The 27,866-nt window shown below is 39.1% G+C and overlaps 1 long non-coding RNA gene across 9 annotated transcripts in view; it reads left to right on the top strand.

Annotated features, from left to right (window-relative positions):
* Positions 1-27,866, top strand: part of LOC308189260 — a 44,350-nt gene that overhangs the window by 12,417 nt on the left and 4,067 nt on the right. The window contains exons 3-4 of one of the 9 annotated variants that reach the window (XR_013946206.1): positions 83-23,182; positions 27,595-27,697. This is a non-coding gene — a long non-coding RNA (uncharacterized lncRNA). Of the gene's footprint in view, positions 1-82; positions 27,698-27,866 lie in introns of those variants that run through there. The other 8 variants (XR_013946207.1, XR_013946208.1, XR_013946209.1 and 5 more) reach the window with 8 other exon arrangements.

Here is a 27,866-nt window from a genome sequence, read left to right as displayed (position 1 = left end):
TATACAAAACATTTTGGCAGTGCTACAAATGGGTAGAAATACTGCAGTGCATTGTTACAGTAATTTACCCCTGTCTCTGCAGGTCTGGTCAGCAACTCCAGTGCAATTTGAAAATATGTAATCTGCTGGCAATGATGTACCCAACCTTAATCAGAGCTGGAGCCTTTGGAAGAGAGATTGTGTCATCGCACGATGTATAGTCCCACAGTGACTGACCTTGATGAAACTGTGACAGAAGAAAACAGGTTTTGCTTTGTTTTGCTTTTCTCCTTTATAACTTGCAAAATGCAACAAACAAAAAAAGGAAGACAGCTGAACACTTCTGTGGTTAGCGTCTCTGGGTCTTAGAGGAGGCTTTTGTTTTAGTGGGGGGGGAGCAGTAAGGAATTAGCTGATAATCAGGTTCAGTGATAGAAGAGATCCTAACCATACATATGAACTCTTGATTTTTGAGAATATGAATTTTTATACAAAATTTGGCTGAATATTCAAGTGATTAAACCAAGCATACATGTAAGCTTTTAAGGAGCTGAATTCCTAGTCTTCTGAAGGTAAGACACTACCTATTTGTGTCAAAATGACTGTTTTTTATTTTTTTCCTTTTACTAGTTTGATTTTATTTGGCCCTAAATCAAAGAGATAAATGTTCACTTATCAACAGAACTTAAGGCTGTCTTCAGAATTTTACTTATTTGAGCAAGGCAAGAACAAATGTGTAAGTATAAGCAATGTGCAGACCAATATTGCAATATTGTTCTGTTCTGTCTTTAAGCAGGTGGTTTCATGTGGCAGGCTGGAGGAGAGATTCTTTTTCTTCCCAGCTTTTGACAAAAAGATGACGCATATGACTCAGAATTAGAAGGGGAAATCTGCCAGTTTGCATCAGTTCCTCAACTTGTGGGTTGCTATTCACCACAAGGAAAATTGGTATACTCGCACCAGTGCTTCTTGAGAGATGAAGAGTAATCATTTCCTTCAGAAAGTGTAGGATGATTGGAGTAGGCCTTTCGTATGTGACACTAGGCTTTTCCTGTAAGGTATTTTTCAACTGTATTAATTTTTTAGGAAGAAAGGAAAACAAATAATGTTCTTAAATGCTATTTTTAAAATAGGGATCAGGTATCTTATAGCTTAATGCAGAATAAAAGCAAAGGAATCTGCTTCGTTTTGAAAATATTCTCTTTTGCTGGATTTCTAACAAACTATTATAGATCTCCACAGGCAAAAGGTAAGTTGTTGTGTTTTTTTTTAATTCAATCCTATATATCTCAATCTCCAGTTCCAGCTTTTAAGTAAGCTAGTAAGATTAAAAAAAAATGTATGTGTAGTGAATTTGTGAGCAAAAGGCTTCAGTTCTGAAAGGGAAAATACTTAACATCAAGTAAGGAAGATCTGATTTTCAAAATGTTGTGTTTTAGACCTGCTAAAAAAAAATAGGGCAGCAATTTTGTGATAATTCAGATTTTTTCATATAAGGTTTGGGATATGAGGAAGAGTTCTCTCAATACTGGCATTTCCTCAGAGAATGTACTATCAACTAGCCTTTTATTTTAAAAAATAAGCTGGGGGGGTGACAAAGGGGGGGGGGTCAAATGCTAATTGTTAAGATATTCGTGTCTTTTTATGGAAATTTATTAGGCATTTTGATAGGACTGATAATACAATTAAGATTTCTTGACTGCTACTGTGCTTTTAGGTATTGGATTTTACATTTTTTTTCTTGATATATTAACTTCTGGTTAATTCAGCATGGTTTTACTTTAAGCTTGTTAGTGAAATATTGAAAATCTAGCTTAATATAAAGCCTTAAGAGGCACCCAGCATCCTCTTTTTTTTTTTGTAGTGGATAAAGTTCCTTTTATTTAGCAAAAACTTGTTGCTTTGAAAAGGTGTATCCTAAGTGAATCTCATTCTCCTACCTGTAAAAATCAATTTCATGTTTAACAGTGTGTCAGCCTTAGAAAGCACCGTGTTCCTGTGCGTTAGCTCAGTTCTGTGAGTTGTCTCCCTAGTGGGGGAGTGGGTAACATCTAAATGTCTTTTAGATGGGAGTATATATACACGTGTGTGTGTGTGTAGATGGATATCTTCCCTATGAATAGGGATGAGGGAGTGGGGAATGAAAGTCTTCTATCTGAGCTGCTGCTTCTGCTTGTTTCTTCAGCTACCATTGACTAAACAATCTAAGTAGATAGTATGACCAGGAGTCTGCACCCCAAAGGCATTAAGGGGACCCCTAAAAGTTCTGCTCAAGTAACTGCCTAAATAACGAAGTTGTAGAAATACAGCTAAGGATTGGAAAAATTATAGCAGTTACCAGGAGGTGTTCCTCTGCCGTTAACTAAAGGATTCCATTAACCGTTGAGTCAATTTCTTCTAACAGTTCAGTGTTACCTTTCATAAGTCATACAGTTGTCTGGCATTTCATAGAAGTCATGTAGTGATGATGTCAAGATACAGAAGAAAAGACAAATTTACTGTCTGAGCCAAAAGGCAGGCGCACAAAAAGCAACTTCTTTCAGGACACGAAAAGCTCTTTGTTCTGTGGCCTTGGGTTTTTTTTGTGCTTTGACCCTTATTTTACAGCATTGTCACTCTGACCCTAAATCTTCTGAAGCAGACGTACGGCAAATTTAGCCCTCTACAAGTGGGGTTGCATTCGGAACTATAGGCCTCTTTTTGGTCTTTAGTTATATTATTATAGTTCCATGCAATCCTAAGATGCAACAGAATTAAAAATATGTGTAATTCTGTCTACTGCAAGTAATATTACTTGCATATCAAGGCATATTTTAAATATATTTACGTGCATAACGCTATATTGCCATCTTATGATTTATTGTTATTTACCAATTTCAGATAGGATAGCAGGTAGGAGGGCAGCCTGGCTAATACCGACTAATGCATTTTCCACTTTCCCAGCAGTACTTTGGAAACTGATCCTGTGCCCTTACCACCAGGGTTCCTGCAAAATGCTCCTTGAGCATTAAGCATTCTGTTGAGGACAAGAAAAGCTTTGATGTACGTTTTGGAGTTAGAATACTTAAAAAGCAATACTCGCCTGCCTTTCTTTCATAAAAGACTTGGTGCCAGCTTAGAAGAGCATAAAATTTTACTCTAGGCCTGTGACTGCTTTCTTGGGCTAAAAGAGCAAGTCTTCTGTGAATTTGGGAGGAAGAAAGGAAAAGTTAATTTTCTTAATTCTTTAAGAAGGCTAGAAATGAATGAAAAGTACAGAAACCTTAGAGCTTGCTTAGATGTTCTGAATTTTTATCCTTTTAGCCTATTCCTTTTTTTTAGGAAGAGCTAGGAGGAATGTAATATATTTGAGAACCTGTTTCCCTGTCTTAGTAACTTTCCATTATAAGTGTGTTTGTGCTCTGTGTGTTTTGTTATTTAGGGAGGGATTCTTCTGTTTTCTCCTTCACCAGCAATAATTCTGTTTAGTAGGTTTTATGAACTTGAACTGTAACAATAGGATAATCTTTTCTGGAGGTAACGGTATAATGACCTAAGCAATAATCTAACAATACATTTTTATTGGAGAATTTGGAAAAAAAATAAGTATATTGATTTTATTTTTCATCTGAAAAGATGTTATGAAACCTTTTTAAAAGACACATAGGAATTGAAGTTGTATTTCAAGATAGCTCCTTTCTTTTTTGGTAGATGCACCAGACTGAGTATTGATATTTTTGTGATTAAAGTTGGGGGGGGGGGGAAGGGATTTTTAAAAACTGCTGTCATAAAATAAAGGTTACTTCCTAGAACATAGAAAATATTGTCTTAATTTTGTATGTGTCCTTTGAAGCAGAAAGAGTGCTGGTACAAATTGGAAGTGTTCACACAGTTTTCTTCTAGTGTGCATGCCTAAGGTGCAGGGAAGACAGATTTTTAAAAGTTGAGTGCAAGCTATACTAGTACAATAAAGAGGGGTCTGGAAAGCTTTTCTGAAATACAACTTTTACAAACTCTAGGACCCAAAGTTTGTCAGACTTTACCAGTTTGCTTTAAAATGTATCATATAGTAGTACATTTAATGCATCAACATCTGACAAAACACTTTTTAGAAGCTGGGAAAAGAAGTGTGAGGAGTTAGTCTTACTCAATTTTGGTTTTAAGCTACTCAATACTAAAATATATGTTTGTACGTTATCAGTGCATACTTTTCATAATATTTCTGTCAGCTTCCCTTTTTTAGCTAGCAGGTTATACTGTTTGAAGTCCTGTACTGATTTCTCAAGTCAGATCTAACTACCTTTTGGTTTCTTGCCTTCCACATAAGTCCACTGCATTTTGCTTGTATCCGTTATTTCTATAGAAGCTTTAATATTGCGCTACCAAATAACTTTTTTTATTTCCTTTCTGTTTTCATGACTGCAATGAAGGAAGAGTGCACCTCATACAACAGAACATGCAAGTCAGGCTAGTATAAGCTGTGCTTGGAGTACTGAGATGAAGGAAAAAGGATGTAGAACTGAATTTGATGCTGATAGACCATAACTGTATTTCCAAATTTCCATGTATTTTTAAACTTCAGACTTTCTTAATGCTTTAGTTACTGGTTTTTATTTTTAGCTGGCTTTGTTATTTTATGTTTATCTTATGCAGTAGTTCTCCAGATAGTCTAAATGTGTTTGTTCATGGTCCTTGGAGAGATGGCTGGACACATGATGTAGATTCTCCAAATTTAGTAGCAGTAAATTTCTGTAATCAGCAGTTATCTGCTTAAATTTCACTAGTAATATTTTACACTGGAAAGATTTCTGTTGCCTGTTTTTTACTATAATTTTGTGGGGGAAAATTGTTGACATGATCATGAAACAGTTAACAGATAATCCCCTTTTTTTTGTCAAAGTTTGTGTGCTTGGCCTTACCCATAATTTACAAACAAAACTGTGGAGCAGTGCTTGTTATCTCTGTTCAAATATTCAGCCTTTTGTTCAGAGGATTACTCAAAGCGTTGTGACTCTTTAATACAAATTTATTATAGTCTTAGAAATATTTAGCTGCTTGGTAGAAGGTAGGGGAAGATTTATACATGGAGAGTGTTTGTAAGCTTGATCCTGACTGACTGCCCCTCTTTGGGGTGAAGTGGTGCTAATTTATTGCTTGATTACAGTCATTTAATAATAATCCTTAAAAAATGCTAGGTCAATGCTTAAATTTGAGTTCAAAACCTTAGTGTTATTTCAGGAGAAAAGCAATCAAGGTGTAGAGCTTATTTTCTTCATTCTTTTTTTTTCTGTGACCACAAAGTAGCCTCAATTAAGTTGAGTGTACTGACTGAACATCATGTAGTACATGAACCAAATAACAATGCAGTAGTAGCCAAAAGTACACTTATCTTTAAGCTAAAACTTCAAAGTGATATTTCTATTGAATCTTTCCTTTTTACAATATGCATGTCACTTAAAGGCTGCTGACATTAATTATTAGGGGTAAAGAGGGCTCCTTAGCAAAAGCAACCAAAAGAGAAGGATAATAGAATATTTAACCCACACTTATTTTAAAATGCAAGTTTTAAGAATGAGCAAAAGTTAGAAAATCCTGTGTGTCTGCAGCACAAATATTACAGCACTGAGTAAGCATATGACAAAAAGTGAAACTACTATTGTTTAAGCTGGTGGGGGGAAAAAAGTAAACAGTGCATTATCAAGGCTCAGCTACATATGCTTTTAGGTTTTTACAGTTTTGATGCTTAAGAATAGAAATGTTTAGGTTTCTTAATACTGTGGTGAGAGTATCTCCTGAATTTTGTCCTTTTCACAGAGTAGTGAAAGAGAGGAAGGAGCACTGGTAGCCCAGATTTAGTTTAGTAAAAAATATGTATTTGCAGCAAACAGTAACTGTCAGTGTGTTTGTTTGTAGAGAATGCGGTATTAGTGGCACTGAATCGTGAGCCCTGAAAGGAGGAGAGCTTTGCAAATTTGCCTGCAGTTCGGGGAAAAAAAGCTATCACTGCAAAACGCCTTGTTCGAAGAGTAAGTTGCACAGGATGCTTGTCAGAACCGCCCCACTTCATGCTGTGCCATCCCTGCCTCCCAGTGCAAACCCTGCCTTACTGCAGTTTCAGCTAAAGAGGCTAAACTGGAGAAAACTCAGATACGGAGGTGTACGTTGTGATGACTGTGCTGGGGGGGTAGCACTGGTGGAAAAACAATGTCATGCTTTAGGCTGAGGAACTCTTAAGAGCCTTTCAGTTTCTTTCAGCTTCAGATTTCTAGATTTAAACTGAAACGGGGTTGGGAAAGGGTCATGGTGAAGCAATAGCTGCGCTTTCAGAGTGGATCTGTGTTGCTTTGCTTTAATGAGCAAGTAACCCAAACAAAGGAATATGGTTGTGTGTAAGTGGTGTATAACACTACCCAAGTGGAAGGTGTGTTGGCCAAGAAATATCAGGAGGGTGGTGGTGGTATATGAGCACAATGCCCAAAGTAAATGTTTAAGCTTGTGTCACAGTCTTGGACATGTGAGATGATACACTACTTAAGAGAAAGGCCTTGGTTTGTTTTATTCCAAATCACCGAACTGTCAGATTGCTTTGAATATAATGTTATATAGAATTAAAGGAGCGTATTGGTAGTTATAGTAGCTGGAAATTCACTTGTAATTGTTTTTCATGAGATCAGAAAGAAAATGCGCTGGGCTTGATATTGTCATAAACTCTTAATGTTAAACTAATAAAAGCTCAACGTGGTATTTTATACTAGGCTGTCCTTTAATAAATCAACTAAGAAACAGTGAAACCAAGGAAAAGCTCCTTCCCCCCTACACCCCTTTTTATTTATTTTGAAGCAGTTTAATTGCTTTTCTATCAGCGTTCCTGACTTTTGTGTATATGCAGCGCAGAGAGCCTGCTTCTGTGGAAATGAACTTCTGCTTCAGAGCTCTTCCATCTTCCTCAGCGGAGCTCTCGCGTTGAAGGACTTGGGATCTAATGGAGCTGGCTGTATGCACATTTCCTGGCTGTTATTGAGGGTCTCCCCAGTAATTTCCCTGCCACCCCCCAGCAACTTAGGACACAAAGAGATAGGAGAAACACTCGATGGTATGGCTGTGTAAGCTTTATGACCAAGAGCGCAGAGGTTCAAAGCTTTGTGCAGACACTCCCGTATTTCACTAGATATCTGGCTTAGTTATCTGTATGTGTTTTATCTTAGTTTTCCTCCTTTCATCCTTTTCCTGTTCTTCAACCCTTTCTCTCACATATGAGGTCTTCAATTTTAATCTGTTTTCTCTGTAAGGAGCAGAAGCATATTTTTAATAGGAAAGTAGAAAATATAGTCATGTTTTTTTTTTTTTTAATTTACTTTTTGTTTGGGGGTATTTTTGCTAGTATAAGTTAAAAGAAAACAAAAAAAATACAGTCCTGTAATGCATGTGAGGTTTTCTGTTCATGTTTGGGGAGGAGGGGAAATTACCTGCAAGTTCTCCTACTAATGTACTTACTGTGGAAGATAGCATTAATAACTTTGCCAAGTCTTTTTTTAATAGTGCATGTAGTTTAATTTTAGAGGAATTGCTTATAAAGCAGGGGAAAAAAAAAAAAACAAAACCCTCCGTGCTTAAGCTAGAAAACTAAAAACAACTAGGAAATTGAAACAACAGTGTCTAGTTAAGCACACATAGCTTACAAATTAAGAATTTGGTCTGGGCATATAAGTGAGAATTCTTCCAAAGGTATTAAGTGTTGCAGCTGTCTTATTTAAATCATTTCTCTTTGATATTTTCAGGTAAATCTACAAGTAAGAGGCAGTACTTGCTCTTGTTGGAGAACATCTTTCATAATCTTTTTCCAGAGAACTGTGAACAAATCTTATTGCTGACTAGCATTTTTGCTTGCATCCATGCTTTTCTTATCTTCATTTTCCATACTGTGTGTGTGTGTACACATACATACACTGGATGTTTTTCTTTACCCTTTGGATTATGCCCAGCATAGCTTCTTTGGGGGGAAGGCTGTCACAGCATACCTTAGCAGTTAGGTTTGTTTTGCCTTTGTATTCAGGTTTCATTTCACCAAGGTACTGGGTAAATTGGGCCTATATAATTTAGCTTGCCTGTTATAGCTGTCTAATTTAAAAATAAAACCAAAAAGTTAAGTATTAAGAAGAGAAAAATAAGTGTAGATATAGTTGTGCACATATAAAATGTACTGAAAGTGACTCCTTTATGCAGTCTTTAAAGTATTAGTAGCTAGATAGCTGTATAAAAACTTGTGTTGCTGCAGGTTCCTGTATACTTACACTGGCAAATCTTGTTTTAAATCTTGTTTTAATTGACACTTCTTTACCAACAGACCCTTCTAGCAGAGACCATCCTGCAGTATTATTGTAAGAGCAAACACAGGAAAGAAGAAGAGGAAAACTCCACAAACTTTCCCCATTTGTGGTCTGCCAAACTGTTTTGTTCTTCAAGATAGCCCTGTTAATTTAAGAAAATTATTTTATTCTTTGAACTGACTAGAAAACTCCTTACTCTGGGAAGGGACACTTGGATCTGGTCTATGTAAGTAGCTTTTCTCCTAATAATTCATTATAAAAATGTCAGTTGTGTTATCTAAGGAACCAGTAAAAGTACTGTACACATTTAAAATACTGCTATTTTTTGTGTAAGAAAAAAGATGCACGGGAGATGTGAAGTCCAAGTCTCTCACCTACATCTTCAAATGAAGGGGCCTGGTCAGTTTTAGGCTGGAGGCATATGGACTGCTACAAGCTACTGTTCCTGCTAACAATCTGATTTTTCGTCCAGAATGACATAATAAACAGTTGTAAACCCCTCTGCTCAGAGACAGTGGAAAAGGTAACCTATAAAAGGTAACAAACGGCTTGAGGGACTGATACAGTACTTGACAGAAGCTTGTTTTGAAATTGGCTCTTATTCCCTTACAGATGAAAGCTGTGTTTCACATCAGGGGTTTCCAGATGACCGAAAGTCGGATGAGAAAATAACCAAGTGTGTGGTGGTGGAATTTTGTTGTGTTTTTTTTAAGTAAATATCTGCATAATCTTTAGTCCCTCAAATCAGATGCAGTTGTCCTGTTTCTGGTTCGTGTCCTGTTAAGGTATTATGCACACTTGACAATAAAGTCTAGAGCTGCACTGTAAGTAAACACCTTAGCAATTAACAAATGTTTTATAAACACTTTGTAGTTTATGCTACTCATGTCAATACCCAAAAACTGGTGTTCAGTAAGTTCTACATTAAGGTTTCAGCATGTGTTTCTATTTCCTTGAAGTACAGTAGACACCTTGGCATAACGTAGCAGCACATAATGGTTTGTGGGTTTTGAAAAGGTGCAGGCCATATTGTGCTGCCTCAAAAATACAAGGATTTCATCATCCCGAACAGAAATATAACTTAGGAATTAGTCAATCTTGTGATGCTGATGTCTGTCATACTCTAGCAGCACGTAAATATTGGTGTTAAGACTGTAAATATCTCCAGTATTAACTGTGCTGCTGAAGTAAGGCTAGCCACTTCTGCATGTGAGTCATGAGAGAGGATGTTTGACGTATTTTTTTCTGAAGCGCTGTTGTTTATATGTTGATTGTTTTTTCTTGGCTGTTTGTATTTTCATCTGTTCACTAACAGTATAGAGGAACTCAGAATATCTGAAGGTAAATGTAGAATAGGTGCATATGTAATCTTGAATGCTTTGCTTTACATGAAAGCTGCATATAATAAAGGAGTCAGCTCAACCTACACCTGTCTAGCAGTGCTTTGGTAAGTGTGTTTTTGTATATATTTATATATTACTATATAAACTCTGTCACTTTAAATGTCAATATATCTTTATTAAAACTCAAAGCTATATTAACCTTCCACTTTCTCTTAGTGGATGGAAACTGGGAAATGTTTTGTCACGTTTTCAGCAAAGTGAGCACACAAAGCAGAAGTGCCTTCCAAAATTACTAACAGAATTTATTCAGATCTTCATTTCATATCTTAAATCAGGCATTCTTTTCTAAATTTATTTCTTAAACTACATACAGGTAACAGTTTTAGGGTTAGAAGTTTAAGCTGTATAACAGGCTGTGAATTTACTAATCCTTTTCTCATCTTCCACTACCATGTTTCTTTTGTAGGGGAATCTCAATGAATTGAGATGATTGATATTGCTGCAGTGAGAATGGAAATTACTTGGGTTCCTTTCCTTTTAAAAGCTGCACGCAAGAACTGTGTGGTGAGTCAAACGTAGACTAATGGTTATGTAAATGTCACTAATTTTAGATACAGTCAAGATCTGAAAGTGTGTTTCCTTTTAAGATTTTATTTTCTTCACTATCATGACTCAGTATCACTTGCAAATCTTATTTTATTAGCCCTGGTATATTTTAGCATTGAAATACATATGCCTTCTTGAAATAAATGTCTTACAACTTTAAGTTTATCCATCATATAGATGTTTTAAATGGAGAACAAAATAGATTAACTGCACTGGGGATTTGTTTTGACTTCAGGCTTCAGAGGCCTGCTGCTGGTGCTGTTGCGCAGGTACAGACATGATGTAGATGAACGCGAATCCAAGCTATAATTCATAAATCTGCGTTATTTTACCATACAGAATTTCAGTCTGGTGTATGTACTAGTTGAAAATCAGTTATTTTTTTCCCCCTGCATTTGCTGTAGATTTGAAATGGTAAAATGACTGTTGACTAAAATACCCTATTTAATTCAGATCCCTGAGCGTTTTTCAATAGTGAAGCTATCCAGTATTACATAGCCCATATCTTTTCATAAAATAACCATGCTTCTGCGTGCCCATTTACCTGCTACAGGTCTCTTGAGGTAAGTGGACAAAATGAGGTTGACTACTCAAATTCTGCTATCTGGCTTGAAGTTTGGTAGCTTCATCACTGAGGCTTCTTTAAGTAGCACTATATTTGCTTATCTCTAACTGCAGTGTTAAAGACCTGCATGTATATTTCAGCATCTGTAAATTCAGAAACTCTTGGAAAGGCCATACTCTGGGGTTATAAAAGAATAAAGATGATATTGTTCCAGTATTCCCTTCCCTTTAAAGGTTGCTGATTCTGTTAGCACACTGCAGACTGTGCTGCTTGCAGAGAGCCATCCATCCTGTTGCTCCTGTGGATCCAGTATTTTAATGTATCTGGGCTTTCTCTCTGGGGCTTCTGGGAGTAGATGCAAATCTAAAAAGGCAATCAGAAAGATCTTGGAGCATGCAACAAGTAAGTCTATTTGCATGGGATTGTCATGTGGTGAAATGGACTGCTTCCTTCTGTTCACCATGCAAACCCCTGCACTGGCACAAGGCAGCGGATGGAAGAGTGAAGCAGCAGCAATGAGAGGTTGGACTGCTTTGTTTGGTGTCTGTTGTGGCTTGTAACAGTTAAGTGAGGTGATGAAAAAGCAGTTTGAGCTCTGGTTCTGCAAATACTCAAATGAGGAATGAAAGTTCCAGTTTGGATTTACTATCAAGTGTATGACTTCAAGTGCTTGTGAAGGCCTACCGATATTATTCAGCTCCTAAACCTTTGAAAAGAATGTCACAGTTCTTGCAGAGTTCATAGTTGCTTTAAATATTTGCAATTATATTTTCCAGAGAATTACCTGTATGGGCATGCTGTAGCCTATGGCAGACTGGAACTCTCCTGCATTTGCAGCTCTGGGGTCCTATGGATTTACCTGATTTAAGAAAAGAAGGCTCACTGTCTTCAGTTCAAGTGCTTATTTTTGTGCGAGGCTTAGGATCTCTAGGGGGAAAAGATGCTTAACTCGTATATAAGGGCAATAAAAGATAGGCCTGCTTGAAATTAAACAGACTAGTTGCTGTGTAAGTGTAGACAACTGGTCAAAGGAGCGTGTCTGAAAATCCAGCATTGAAAGACTGGAGCTGGGAACTGGTAGGAGAAGGAGATAATCTGATAACTGGAAAATTGGGAAGATTGGTACAGGTTGGGTAAAGATATGGGGGTTGCTTCTTGAAGGTGGAAGAAGCAGCAGCCTGATAGAAGGGGTCCTGCCTGATCCTGCAAAGAAAGTGTTAAGTCGGGCTTGGGGAAAGGGGCTTGCACCTCAGATTGTTCCTAACGTTAACTAGAATGCTTAGCACTTAAGTCTGCACTGCCTTCTGACTTAAGTAGCAGCTTTTGCTGTGAAATCGCTGCCAACTTCATTTCCCTCTCATCCTGTCCCATGCAGAAGAGGGCAACTTTATTACTGCTCTTGCCTACTTTGCAAACTTTGGTCCTGAACAAGAATCCCGGAAGTCAGAGAGTAGTTGAGGTTAGACGGGTCTCTGGAGGTCATCTAGTCTAAGCAGGGTCAGGTAGAGCAGGTTTCTCAGGGCTGCATCCAGTCAGGCTTTTAATATCTTCAAGGATGGAGACTTTACAACCTATCCTGTTCAGATTAATTTCCTGCAGTTTGCTTTGTGCCTGTTGCCTCCTGTCCTGTCACTGGGCACTACTTAGCAGAACCTGATTCTTCTCTCCTTCACCCCATCAGCAGGCATTTATAAACTGATAACCAACCCCCCCACACACAAACCCTGAGCCTTTTCTTCTCTAGGTTGAAGGGTCCCAGCTCTCACCACCTCATATAAAAGATGCTTTAGTTATTTGACTATCCTTGTGGCCCTTTGTGGACGTAAATAAAATGTTTCAACTAATAGGGGAAACGGAATTCAAAGGAGGAAATGCTTTTGAGAAGGAAAGAAACCCACTAATAACTTAACTGTGAAAACTAAAAAGAATATGTGGATTGCAAAATGAAACACTGAGGATTTATGTAATTCCTGATTTTAAGATTCTGCAATCTTAATTTGCCCCCTTGTGTTAGTCTACTGTGAAGCAATCTTCATGATCATAGGGAATATCCAGTCTAATGAAAGGACTGGCCTGGTATGGTGCTGAGTCGGGCAAGGAGCTTGTGGGCTGTGCAAGTTAGAAGCTCGATGCTGCTACAGGTGCTGCAGAAATAGGTAGAAAATTCTGTGGGGAATGGACCGATGTCTGCAAGTAGAGGAAATCGTGTCTTCATGGCTATGTCAAATGAGAAATCCTAGGAACTGGATGTGATGTTTATTTTTCTGCTTTTATTTCTGTGTGATGCTAAACAAGTTACTAGGACACTGATTTCATAGTACTTGTCTTCCTCACTTCAGAGGTAGCTTTAAGAGGCTTTAAGCTCCTTATGTCTGATGGAGATACTGGCTGTTCATGTTGCAGCTGAGCTGTTTAAAAGTTGTAACTTGAATTAAAATGTCATGTAATGTTATGTCTGTTTGCAGTCTCCTAAATATATTACTTGTGATACCTCAAACCGTTGGGTACTATTATAGTTTCTATATCTCCATATCACATTTAAAATAGAGATAATAGGCACTTGAAGGGCTGATTTTGTGTGTTTTTTATTGTTACTACAAAGTTTCGTTCAGTGGCTATGCTACAGTGATGCATTTCCTCATAGAATTTTCTATGGCATTTATTAATTTTGATCTGAAGAGGTGAGTAATGTACACTTCCTTCTTACCAGTTCAAGCTGACAAACAGAATTTCCATGTTGGTTCATGGTCTGTTTGTCCCTTCCTGTATACTTCAGAGTATTCTGATTTGTGTCCTATCTTGTCACTGGTTCATTTTGCATGTATAGGTATAACTGAACATTTGTTCATCCCGTTTTTGGAATATAATTTCACAAATAATGCTGTCAGTATTCTACAAGATCCCTTATATATTGAGGGTAACGTTCGTGTCTGAATTTTGGCATGTTATACAATAAATTTACCTGTAAAGATATGTATTGCAGAAAGAATGAACTAGTTAAATTGTAACACTTAAGTTCTTAGGCACAGTATTAAACAGCACTTCATTAAAAATGCCAAGTTACTTACACTCGTGTATTCAGGACTTCTACAGACCATTGTTCTTCAAATTTCAAAAGCAGTTTTCTTGGTACTGCAGACTTGAGTGGATGAGAAGGGTTCTGTATTTAATATTCAGATATAGAGAACTGAAAATCTTTGTTTTTCCTTAATACTCAACAAGATACCGTGGTTTGGGGAAGTCTCTCCCGGTTGAGTAGCAGTAGTAGCAATAATCAGTGAAATGTTTAGACTCCCTTCATGTTCCTCGTTACCACCTCCTATCGTAAAAGTCACAAGATTTATAGCAATAAATCTGAAGTGGTGTGCTACTATTTTACCACAGTTTAACTCAAAGCAGCGATTCTTTAAAACAAATGAACAAACAAAGTTTAAAACTTATTTAGAGAAAAAAAATCAATGTCTGGAGTACATGTTAAGATCTGAGTTTCGAAGCTGGCAGTTTTAAGTTTGTATCAGAAAACATTTACCTACAGTTAGAAATGAGGAAAAAATAATGGAAAAAATGCAGTGGCACGAGTGGTGTTGCTCATCTCTTTCTGTGAAGGAGCTAGTATCACTTGGTCAGTACTTTCTTCACTCTAAACAGCTTATTTCTATTGGAAGTTATTAAATAGCTCTCGGGTATGGCTCTACTTTTCAAAATTTGACTTGCTTGTAATAGTCCTGTGTTAATAAACCAAATGAAACTTACCTAATATTGCTTCTGTTTCTTAATATGAAATTTGATCCCTGTATACAGAATTTCTGAAATTAAGATTGATTATAGTAGCATGTGTTCAGTTTCAGTCTTAAGTATACAGTGCTGACTAGCTAAATGCTGACTGACTTAGCTTCTGTTAAGAGATAGGAATAATATAGCCATGATGTCTTTTCTCTGCTTTTTTTTTAGCTATGGATGGATCACGGGATGGACCAGGCAAAGAAGCAGCTCCAGGAATTACATTATTGGACCAGCTAGAGTAGTCAACAATAATATGACTATAGTTCTTTGAATCTGAAGCAAGACAAGTTCAGGGCTGACAGTCTTCCTGTTTCCCTCAGTATTAGCCTGGCTCTGATGTTTCCATGGTGGTTTCACCGAGTAGCTTTGGGTTAGATTTTGGTAAGCTCAGCCAGCTGAGTGTGCCTCATCTGTGAGCAGCAGTGCTGGCACCAAGGAGAAGTTCCCCCCACTCCCTTGAGAACGACAGTCTGGAGAAGTTCATTTCTATTACTTCAACCAATGTAAAAAATACTCAGGGCTGTAATCTTCTTTTCTTGACACTTCTACAGACTTTGCCTATCTGCTCTTCAAATCCTTCAAAGGAGCTTACAGAAAGTCTGGTCTGAGTCTTCTAGGTGCAGTACAAGAGATAAATATAAATAGATGCAGTGTAAAAATTAAAAGAATAACTGCTTTCAGAGTTATGCAAAAGGACAGGATCTGGGGAAAAAAATGAAGTTTGTCTTTTGTCCTCGTAGGTGTTAGTATGAGTGTCCATGTTCACTGTGTACTTTAATAATAACTGGGAGGAGACTGTTTGAACAAAGAAAACAAATATTCATATGATCTATTGGAAAAGTAACGAACCTTCAGAATTAACTTGTTCCTTCCTGCTCTGTCTTGAGTAACACAAGTTTATGTTCTTTAAAGAAACCCTGCTATACAGGCCAAGGAGAGCTTTTCAAGGATGTTATTCTTCTATAGGCCTTTCAACACTGAATGCAGAACTTCGTGGAACTTAATGGCTGTTAAGATCTTAGTACCATAACAGAAATGCCAGAAGTAGATCATGCAAAATGGCCATAGGAGTCTGAGTCATCTTAATTTGTGCATAGGGTGCCATCTCTGTTACAGTGCTGAGAAAGGAAGAGCTGTTCCAAAGCAACTGTCAGAAAAGTAGAATCAAATTCTTTTTTTTGAGGAAGTTACATCCAAGTGTGGTATTTCAGTACCTTTGACATGCTTTCAGGGAAAAGAACATCTCTATCTCTGTTTGCCAACTACCACTTTATTTTCCTGTACTTCTGTTAACTTAGAAACATGGGATTTGAAAACATTCCTGGTTTACTACCTGAAGCTGTACCTGTTGACTTTGAAACTGTGTTGCTACAAAATAGTTTGATTTACTACCTAATGAGCCTTAAATTTAGATATGGAAGAAATATTCAACTTGTAGAACTAAAAAACACTTAATATAGTAAAAATTGCCCAGCATAGTGGTCTACATCATCTGTTAGCACACATTGCTATTACTTATCACAGTACAAGTGATAATGAAAAATTTGCTAAGTATACTTCTGCTTGTTGACTTACTGTCCTTAGTCTTCTAGGAAGTATTTGCAAGTCTTCACTGCAGAGTAGCTCTTTCCTAGATCTATCTGTACTATCTGTAGGTTCACCTGGGAATGAGGAGAAGTATATTTGGGGGGCGAGTCCCAGAAGCAATGTCAAAGGGGCTAACAATATCCTTTTCTACTTGTTTCCTTCAACAGAAGACTGATATCTACACTCTACACATAAAAACTAACACGAGTGCTCATGTAGACTTTGCTTCTTAGTACATGGAAATGGCTGTGATACCTTTCCTGTTATCGATGTGAGTCTCCCACTTCCCCTATAAACGATGTTATTTTCAGACATATAAGTAAAAAAAAAACCCTATATATTTATATATATGTGCATATATAATGAAACTTCAGACATAAGAGCAAGAAATTTCCAGTAGTGTCATCCAAAGATGGAAAAGAGCTACAGTCTGGGAGTCATAAAGTCTGTTAGAACTAGCTATCACAGGTCATTTAGAAAGTGGGCTTGCCTGAGTGGTAGGTTGTATGGTCAGAAAAAGGATTTCGCGGAAGATTTAACAACATCATGTAGCCAGACAGCCCCCTGTTGGCTGTAGTGTTCTGTTGTGGAGGCTCCAGAAATGAATTGTGATCAAATTCAACAATTCAGTGCACTGAAGCTATTCTTTGAATCCCATATCTCAAATAATGAAAATGGGAAGAGACAAAAAGTGCGTATTTTAAAAAAAAAAAACCAACTTTGAGCTTTATCCCTTTTCTGAATAAGATAAATGCTAAAGCTTGGTTATAGAGAGTATCAGAGTATCTGTGTTTAGTTTCTGGATGTTTTTGTAGAAACCTATTTTTAGAGAGCTGCAGTGAAAATGTAGACTGGTACTTTGTCCTTGTGATCAAAACTTAAGACTAGCATACTTTATCATGTTCACAGCCTGTCTGATGCAAAGTATTTAGATTAACTTCTATTAAGAATGCAGGTAATGGTTTGCAAAGTTAGGTTTTAAAAAACCTGTTGGTGAACTAATAAGATAGAGGCTCCAGCCTTATTTAATGACTGCGACTCTTTTAGATCTGTCTGAGAGCTTCTGCAGTTTAACCAGGTACAGTTTTACCAGGAGGCTTGTGTTTTAGTTATTCATGCTTGCTTTATTTCAGTCTCTTCTTTTGTATGTGGCTTAAGCTGCTACCTGTGCAACCAGCTGGTTACTTCCCATTTGTGTTTTCCTGTGTCACAACACCAAAAAGCCTTGTTCTTTAGAAGAAGTAAGTGCCTAAAATATGGGAAAGCTGAAGGACGTGCCGTACTAGGTATCAACTGCCCATGAAAGAAATCTAAAACCTGCCTTGTAATGCTCACTGTACATCCCTGTGACAGTGGGATAATAGGAATTATATGTCTGTAAGCAAGCAGTGACCGTCTGGAATTTAATGGTGTATCCATGCTTAAAAGGCACAGTTTATGGTAGAACAGGGTGACCTGAGGAGATTTCCCAGGGTAATGGGTGACCTGAGGAAAGTTTCCAGGAAGAACTGTCTCAAAGGCACAGAATCTTCTGCTCTAAGTTAGACAACACAGATGATTTCTTTCTGTATCAGATGTGGCTAATGTTATTAAAAAAAAAAAATTGTCTTCACTTGAAGAATTGGATTTGTGGCTAAAAATTATTTTCTGTAACAGTAGTAGAGAGTCCCGTGTGAGAATTAGTCTACTACAGCATAGGACAGAAGACTAACATGATGCTGATAAAGCCGAAGTGTTCAACGACTCTCTCTCTCTCTCTCTCTCTCCTCTTTGGTACACATTGAAAGATTAACTGTAATCAGATAAAACAGTTGACAAAAACAACCGAGGGTGGTAATACATGATGTGATTGAAGAGGAGGAATGGGAAAGACAGGGACAGGCCAAAGGTCACTAAGTCCAGTGAGCTGCTTTAAAAATTGATGTGACCTGCTAAAATCCATCAGAAGACTCCTAAGAAATTGGTTGAAGTGGTTTCGAGGCCAAGGGACTCACCAGAGAAACAGAGAACGCGGGTTTTGGGTTCTTCACAAGCCTGGGGGGAGACTCATGTTCATGCCTTTAGCTTCTGGAAAAGTGCTTGGGAGAAGTCCACAGATGTTCCCCATCTTTCTTGTTAAATCGATGATATGTGCAAAAAAGCATAGAAGTCACAAAACAGTTTTGTTCAAAGGTTGTTGGCAGCGATAATTATTACCATTACCAGATGAAAGCAAGCTGCAGGTAGGATTTCAAAGGGTACTTGAATTTGCTTTTATTGGACTAACTGTGCAGTTCTTTGCAAGTTCCATATTCTCTTCCTAAGATGTTTCCTGAAGTAATAGTAAAAAGAGCATACAATAAATTATAGTCCCCATTAAACCATGTTAAAGGAGTACCTTATGTTTCCAAAGATGAACACTGAGATAGCTGAGTATTTATGAATTGGATCACAGACATCTGTTATGCCAAAGTTTTTTACATTGCTAGAGAGAGCACCAGTAAAGATGTACTTAAGCTTTTATGTTCTTGGTTTCTATACAGCAGCTCAAGAGGGGAAATAACAGGTAAAGAACCTTACCAGTTTGACTTACTTTAACTGCCAGCAATGATTCGCCTCTTCACTCTACCATCAATTTTTTTTTATTTCTGACAACCTCCCAAACTAGGGATTGACAGGAGCCTGTTCTGGGTGGAAGATTTAAACAGCTTATTCTGGTCAGAAAAATTACAACATTTTTCCTCCTCTGAGGTGGTGTTGGTTATTTAATTTCCAAATTATGATTAAACTTGAAGAATCCCTCAAGGCTCTTGGAGCATCTGTGTAACTTGTATTTCTTTCAAGCAATTCTAGTAGCTTAAAACATACAGTGTACTTGTCAAAGCTGTGGTGGTGTGATCCCAATGTTTTATGCTTCTTCAGGCTTAAAGTAAGTAGCTTTTGAAAGGTGCTGCCTTAATCTATGGAAGTATTTGTCAGTCAGTTTCCTCTAAAGCTGTACCTTTTTCTCTAAGTGTTTAGGTATGAGCAGATATCCAGTCTAGAGCAGTGGGTATTTTTAAAGGTAACGACATTCTTATCTGTGTCTCTAATTTTTACATTGATTTCAGAGTTCTTGTGAGAACAGCATCGGTTCCTGGTGATTTATAGTGCTTGAGTTTTTCAAGCTGCCAATAGACTCTTCCTTTGAGACTTCTAGGCCTAGTGAAACCACTCTCATTTCCACATAAAGCATGCCCTTGGGATGGGAATTTCTTCATCACCCTCTATATTAAAAACAAATCATATTATATTTGTTGTTCCTTTCTTCATCCTATACAGGTACAGGAGCATGTTGTTCTACAGTACACGTGGAAGCAACAGCTCTGTGGAAGAGCAGTGTTCATTCCTCCATCCCATAGTTCTCCAGACTGCCGGTGACTATCAATAGAGCTTTTCATTAGCCTGTGATATATCAGGTAGTCATCTGTTATTCACTAATTTATTGATGTTTAGCTGCTAAGATTGGTTTTAGTTTTGGAAATTGTAGCATTTCTGTTGTTTTTCTGTTGGAGGAACTGTTTTAGCCCAGGAGGAATTTCATATCAAGATGTAACCCGTGAATGAGTACATTCAGAATATTCAGAAAGTTCCTGTGTAATGTGTTCAGGCTGTCCATGTAAGATACCATTTACTTGGTTTGATGAGCATTACCTGAATCTCTTAAGAAGGCTGAGCAAGCAGAACATCTTGCCCCAAAGTGTCACAAGTGATAGAGGCACCTTGTCTCTGGTTCTAGTTTGCTTGAGCAGAGACACTGAGAAAGACCAGAACCCTTTTGCTTCTTCCACTTCTTGCCCTAGGCTGTCAGTGTGTCTCCTAACACAGCTAGACCTTGAATAGAGGGTGACGAGGAGCAGAACATTTGCAAAGCAGATCCTAATTTTCTCATTGTACAAAGCTCAAACCTGGGAACAGCGGGCTGTTCTATGATGCAGTCTTGGAGCTACCTTAGGTATTTCATCGTATGTGGTCTGCAGTCCCTGGATCCTTTACCAGTTTTGTTGCTTAAGTAGAAATCGCCAGTGGCAGTGATAATGGAATTAATTTTGATGAAGTTGAGTCACCTTTGGATCCTTCAGCTGGAAGCTGATGGAGCAATTCAGCAGTCCATTATCAAATCAGGCTTAGAATTGGCCCTTACAAGCCTCTGCGGATGTCCAGCTTTCAGTAGTGACTGAACCATTCTCTAATCTGCTGGTACTGAGAGATAAGTTCCTGTAAGTCTCCAACATCCTGTAGGACTAATTCTATAGGAAATATTCCTGTGCTCAGTAAGAATCAGAGGAGAACAGGAGGATCCTTCTGTAGGGTTCTCTTTAGCTGCACATTCTACACTAGATAAAGTCATCAGCTGTGGTTCATTCTGTAACCGTAACAGTAGGGTTACTGATAGAGACAGGGACTTACTGCATTTTTCAGCACCTCTGTATGCTCATGAGGAGTTATTAAATGGCAGAGGCCCTTGAGGTACCATCTGGACATTTAGATTAGGTCCTGGGCCATCTGATCTAGTGGGTGGCGTCCCTGCCTGCGGCAAGGGGGGTTGGAACTAGATGATCTTTTGAGGTTGCTTCCAACTCAAGCCATTCTGTGATATTTAACTTTAGCCTTCAAAGAATGCCTGTTCTTGCTGTGTCACCAAATACCACATGGACAGATTCAGTTGTCTGTGTCCACACTTCATTGTCTGTTTCTCACCACATGGCAGCTCCTGACTCATTACCTACAGAGTCTTCAAAGATCCAGTTGGCAGAAGAGTTTCACCAAATACCAGAAACATCTCTAAGTGTGGTCAGACCAGAATATGGTCTCGGGACAGCCTTCACTGGAAGTAAGGCAGTCCGATAACAGCAAAAAGTGACATGGGGTGAAGGAAGAAGTTCTGTAACTTCTGTATCTGCTGCAGAAAGAGCTACCCTCCTATAAGAGAGGGTACCAAACTACCCAAGCATGCAAGCCCAATAGGGTATTGTTAATTAATAGGTGCAATCAATAATTTAAAGTGGGGTTAAGAATTGCCACAGGCACCTGGGGAGGAATTTTAGATCTGGTGCAGTAGAGACCGTTTATAGCAATTACTTTCCCAGAGACAGACCTCTTTATAAAAAGACAACTTCTTTATGGGCTTTTTGAATTACAAGCAGCTATTAAATGTTTTGTGATCTGTTTAGTATAGACTAGGTCCTGCACGCTATTCTTAGGTCCCTGAGAGTAAATACCAGTTCCCAAGAACAGGCATCACAGCACAGGCTTTCTAACTGCCCAGACCTACATGCCTTCCAGCAAAGCAACACAAGATTTCAAGAGGAAAAAAAAAAATGAAAAAAAAAAACCTCTTCCTCGTGTTTAGTGGTTCACCTGCATCTTTCATCAACATGGCAGAGCGTCTGACTCTTTGATCTGGAAGTTTTGAAGTTCCACCTTCTTCCTTTCAACCACTGAAGTGGTTTTGTTAACAGGTTAGTGCCAGGCATCAGAGAGACGGGCTTGCATGGTCTATTTTAGTTACTCATTGACTCTATTCTCTTCCAGGGCATTTTAATATAGATAATTAGTAGCATCCCTTTGCCTATGAAAGAGAAGAGAAATCCCTCGATCTTTTAAAAAGGGAGGGGAAAAAGGTGTTGAGTTAATGATTCGGTTCCAATACAGCATTCACTTTGGCCTGTCCTGGATCTCATGAGATGCAAATACGTACATCTGGAAGATCAGACTAATATTTTCAGCTAGTAGTTTTTCAAAACCAGGTTAAACGCCTTGCTTTGAGCTTTCAGAACACTTATTTCCACACTGCTATCCACCCAGCTTGAAGGAGCTATGCGATCTTTGTAGTGAGAGTTGTAGCCTCCTGTGCAAGACCAGTGCTCTTGTCATCACTTGTTCCAGAACAAAACCACATCTCTGCATCCTAAATGCTGTGGGTATGAAGTCCTGTGCCTGTCTTCCACTCGTGGTTATATCTTGGTGCTGTGAGCAGATGTCAGTACTGATCCTTCCTCAGAATATAGATTATCGAAGCCATAGCAGACTATTTTCCAATAGCTTTATCTTGTGCAACTTCCTGTGATGTTAGACCTTCCTATTCAAACTCAAGCATATCTCAGAAGTTCAGTGAGAGTGTGTCAAGCTTTCAATAGCTGAACACAACAGAGTGCTGTGGTACAGCATACAGGATATGCTATACCCAATGGAGAAGTTGCACAAGTGTCCCTCTACCTGAAAGTGCAATTCCCAGTCAAGGTTCTGCAGAAAGTCTCTGAAATGAAAGCTGAGTCTAGCGAAAAGTCGATCTTCTGTCCATCCTTTTCTACATCTATCTGTACAGGTTTCAGGACTCCATATGAGAAGCAGTTAGCTCTGGATTGCATTGTCATATTTCAGTTGTCAAGGAAAGCTCTTACTGAATAGTGACAGGCAACAGTTTGCAGGTTTTGCTTTACCTAACCAAAGATGGGAGAAGGATCTGTTACATCCAGGGTCACACAGTTATGACTTCTCATTTACATTCTTGTCTTGACAATGTGGCCATATTAATCATTAAGCCATCGGTGTCTCCCAGGGATCCACAGTACACTGAGCCATTTTCAGAAGATGGTTTTGGACAATCACAGGTACCAAACAAAGATTATATGGCTTAAGGACCTATTCACAAAGGGGGGAAAAGGAAAGTAAAAGTCTGCTCTGGAAGAGAATGCATTTCTAATTTATGGAAAATTGATAGAGGATTTATTCACTATTAATTCCCCATTTAGGAATTTGCTGACAGTGTTACTGCTTTCTATGCTGCAAGTGGAATTGAAGTAAAGGCTACCAAGAGGAGGTGTCCAGTCCGGTGGAGGCTTACAACCCCTGTGCTGCCAAGGCAGCGCTGGTATCTTCAGCACTTGTCTATGCAGCTAGCAAAAGCTCAGCTTCTGCTTCCAGATGTGAGATACCAAGATGATTAACCCACCTAATGTTTGGATCCTCTAATGGTTCGCCTCCTAGTGCAGGTACAGAACTGACCTGAGAGAGAAATGTTGTTCTTCAGATATGCAAAATATGGTGTCAGATGTTCTACAGATCTACCTACCTAACAAACTGGGAGGAAAAAAAAAATGTTCCTAAAGTCTCACTAATGTCTAGATTGTCATCATAATGTATAGATGTCATTCTGTGCTTCTTCCAAGTTCCTGTAGCAGCTATCATCCACCCATTTATTCACCCCATCACATCTTTTGCTCTTCTGTATCTGATGTTGTTAAAATTTGACAGCTGTTAACTGTCCTCCCTTGGATTCAACAAGTTGTGTCTGGTCCTACAAAGGCACTGACCCTCTCCAGCCATATGTTATCCCTTTACTCCTCTCAAAGGGGAAAATAAGTGGGCTTGCTTTCTTCTGTGGGTTTCAGCCCACCTCTAGAACATGACCTGTTCCTCTGTTCCACCACTGGCCAGGCCTAGGAGCAAGCTGAAGCGATTGCAAAAAGATGCAAAGATTAAAGATGGAAGGCTCAACATGTGTTGTGTGCTGTTTATGATTGAATGCAGCGTTGTAAATGAAATGGTTTGTCTGCAATTAATTTTATTACAGTTTAGTTATCACTGGGGGGGAAGCATAGACCAGTCTTCTCAGAAGGCCCTCAATGAAAGCTGCAAACTGCCTTTGAAACTTAAAGAAAATTGAGTTCCCAACTCCAGAGTTACCAGTAAAACCCCAGACTTGATGTTTCCAAGCTATTGCCTTTTTTTCCTGCTTAGAATCAGGGTGGAACAATGTTGCAATGTTTAATTCTTAACAGTTTCAGCAAGCACTCAGCTGACTGTTGTAGCAGAAACTTGCTTAGAAAGCAAAGCACTAAATTCATTCTCCAAAGCAGATTTGTACACATTACTGTTTCCAGCCTGTAGGGCGACATTCATCATCCTTCTGACCAGAAAGAAGCCACCAATTATTGAACCGTTGCGTCAGAGGGGAAATGGAGTAGAAACGGAGTAAGAATTCTTGGGGAAATTTACACGTCAGATCACACTTGCAGATAAAACTTCAGGGGGTTATTTCAGCAGAAACTACACTACAGTCTAGAACGCTGCCATTCCCCCATTTTTCAAATAGAAGTCAGATTTGTTTGTGTTTTGTGCGATGACTGGTGATTTATATCCCACCCACCCATCTGAGAGTATTCTGGGCTCCAGGCATATCTCCAGCCAGTTCCAGACTATTCAAATCATTGTTGGTCCATCCATTTACTCGTCACAACGAGGCCTTCTGTGACTAATTAGGGCCTGACTGCAGCAGGAGATGGAGCTTCAAAGAGTGGGAATCTTCAGACGCACTAGCAGTTCCCTTGGTTCTCAATTCTTTATTTATGTGGATTACATTGAGTTGACAGATTTAACTGGGCTGTTGAAGATACGGTCAAAGAAGCAGAGTCACTCCCTTCCCTTTTATTGTTTTCTGAAGACATAACAGTCATATGCATCTGTCACTAGAGAGAGGAAGTTCTCCATCACTGGGCTTGATTTGGGCTTTTATATGTTTTTCAGTAGCATCTGGGAATAGATCAATATAATATTTGGTAGGGAGTTGTATTTCCTCGTGATGCACTGTAAATCTTTTATTGTAGATACTCCCACTGTTTATTGTTGAAAATCAATAAAAATAAACCTTGTAAAGTTAAAGCCTGGCAAGGGTTCAGCACAAATCACAGGGAAGGAGCAAGAGGCAATGAGTCTCCCTCCTCCTCTTGGATAGTTCCCAGCTTGTTTCCCAATGAATATTCAATAACACTTTCCAGCAATCTGGGAACAAACTTTTTTTTTTTTGAATTATTCAAAGTTACGAACGCTCTGTTGTGATCTCAAACAGGACTTCTAATCCACTTTGGCTGCTTTCTGGCACTGAATTCAGCTATGGATCAAAACCGAGTATCACCCAGATTATGCATTGGATATACGTTAGCCTTATCCCTTCCAGAGACAGAAAAAAGCCCATTGGCCTTGCTCCGCTCAGGTTAACTGGGTAATTTGTGAACATTACAACTGGATATTAGCCAAAGTAGGTAAAAAGGGGGAGCAGCCCACTGTGGAGAGAAGCTCCCGAAAAGTCAGAAGAGAATTTACAACCCCTGTTTGCACACAAGACAGGATGCAATTATTCTGGCATCATTCTTTGCTCTATGGCTACGAATTCCTCATATACTGCATCTTTGGGTGGAGTCTTCAAGTCACGAGATTCAACTACACAGGGAAATGAGAAATGTTTTCGAATTATTTAGTAAAGGAGAACACTTCACAGTACAAAGCCCAAGCTGAAAGATTGTTCTTTTTTAAGTCTTAACACAGTATCAATCACAATAGGTTTACTTAGACATCTATTCTTAATTGATTATACAGTATTAGGAGCACTGACAGCAGATGTACAAGAATGTAGTGTAGCGACTATACTTCCTGACGGAGTGTAGCCCCTCAAGAATTACCATGTTGAAATCAATACCCAAAGAATCTCTATGGGACAGGGGAGACAACACGACACAAAGAACAGGAAGGTGTTTCATGCTGGACTCTCCTCTTGCTGCTACCAATAGATCCATGAACAGTTCAGGTGGTAAACAAAGGACATGTCCACAGAAGAGATAACGAGAACAAGAGGGAACTTTCCAACACTGAATAAAGAAATACAGGATAAAATCCAACTATAAAGGAAGGAAAAATTATTAAAATAAGAAAGAAAATACAAGACGGTTTCAAGTTGTTCCAAACAGTCTCAAGTTGCGTCAATGGTCTCAAGTCATTCCAGGGATGTTCAGATTGGACATGAGGAAGAATTTCTTCATGGAGAGGGCAGCCAAGCATTGGAACGGGCTGCCCAGGGAAGTGGTGGAGTCCCCAGCCCTGGAGGTACTTGAGATGTGTGGACATAGCACTAAGGGACTTGGTTTAGTGATGGGACTCGGTAGCTACCATCAGGTTGGTGGTTGGACTTGATGATCTTGAAGGTCTTCTCCAACCCAAATGACTCCATGATTCTATAAGACAAATGAGGTGCTGTCTTTCTGAATCATCAGCCTTTAACAAATCTAGCAGCAAGCAATCACCTAGTTTTAGAAAATCCACTTCTGTCACATAAACTTTAAGTGCTTGACGGACACAATGGCTGCATTATTGTACCTTTTAGTTCCTTTCCCTCTAGCAGCCTTTCTGTTGTGGGAGTACGCTTGCGTGTTATAATCAGAGGAGAGCTCACTGTGCCTTGCACGTCCAGAAGTGAGCTGGAGGACCAACTGGCTCGTGGTGCCCCAGCGCTACCGCAGTCAACTTCCAGCATCTCCAGCACTGGAGCAATTTGCACATTTTTGCAGAATCTGAGAAATAACAAAAAGGCAAATACAGAACTAAGTTTACTGTAATCAGCAAATTTTGTACCCTCCTGGGGAAGAGGAATTCTCTTGAGAAAGCAGGCAATGACTTGAAGAAGTGAATCAAGCCAATGATTACAAATTCCAACTTTGTTGGAAAAAATGTCTAAATGTTTCAAAATCCCATTCCTATTTAATCAGAAATAGAGCAAGATGTTAGTGATCACAGCTCCTCATTCTGTCTGTAAAAGCATGACCAAGTCACCTGCAAGTCACACCTAGTCCAGCAGAGATCGTATCGTGCCTGCGAAGATTTGTGTGAAAGCTTTCAGTTTAATACCTAACTAGTTCTGACCGGAAGGCTTTTAAAATCACTCACAGCTCATCTGGAGGCCCATCAGCCAAATTCACCTCTTGTACAGCCAGTGTCTTCTGTGGGAATGCACCGATGGGAACTACTCCACTGACCATACTCTACAGCCTGCTCTCCACTTCATAAACGCCTGTTTGGGACCTCCGAAAGAAAGGAACAGGAGAAACTTCAGCCACTGCTTCCTTCTGTCTGCCTCAGTGCCTTGGGATACGATGCATACCCCTCCCAAAAGGGCGCAGGAGAACTGTCGTTCTGGTTCAGCGCCACTAACATACGTGATCCTGCAAGGTGGCGGGCAGTAGCCCAGACCAGCTGAAGATCCTTCTAGTAAATCGTTATTTTTATAAACAAACACACTTTCACCCCTTCCTCTGTGACAACCCCCATTTGGTTGTAGCTTGAAGCTACACCTGTAGCTCTGCCATTGCTGCCTCCACTTTCTATGCAGAGAAGTCCAGGCAGGTGCTTTCCTTCGAGGAACCAGCTTAACACCAAACCGTCTCCAATTAAAGTCCTGGTTGTCCTGTGGGTATCCTGCAGGACAACATGCACTCAGGCACTTCCACCAAATTTCTGTTGGGTTATTCACATACACACACATGCTCTCAAACTTACTTAAGCAAGTACCGGTTTAAAAAGAAAAAGAAACAAGGAGCGCAAGTGACAGAGGTGATACTTCTCCGCTCATTTCCAGGAAAAAATGACAGAACAACGTGGGAATCCAAACCTACTGGCTGCCATGGGCTTCACTTCAAAAATGCGCGCAGTCCCACCGCACGTGCTCACACCAGGTCGAGGTAAAGTATGCACGGTTCCTTACAGGACGGGAACTTTCACTGGTGTATTTTTCCACTGTCAGAGTATTAGGGTCAAAGAACGGTGTTTTTGCTCAATAAAAATTAACCCATTTTAAGCTGTGTCACTGAAATGACCAAGCCCGGGGGTGGTGATCGGTCTCACTGGAGG

The sequence above is a fragment of the Anser brachyrhynchus genome (assembly GCF_964034855.1).
Source record: "Anser brachyrhynchus genome assembly, chromosome: 1".
Lineage (NCBI taxonomy): Eukaryota > Metazoa > Chordata > Aves > Anseriformes > Anatidae > Anser > Anser brachyrhynchus.
This window is presented reverse-complemented; position numbering and strand designations above follow the sequence as displayed.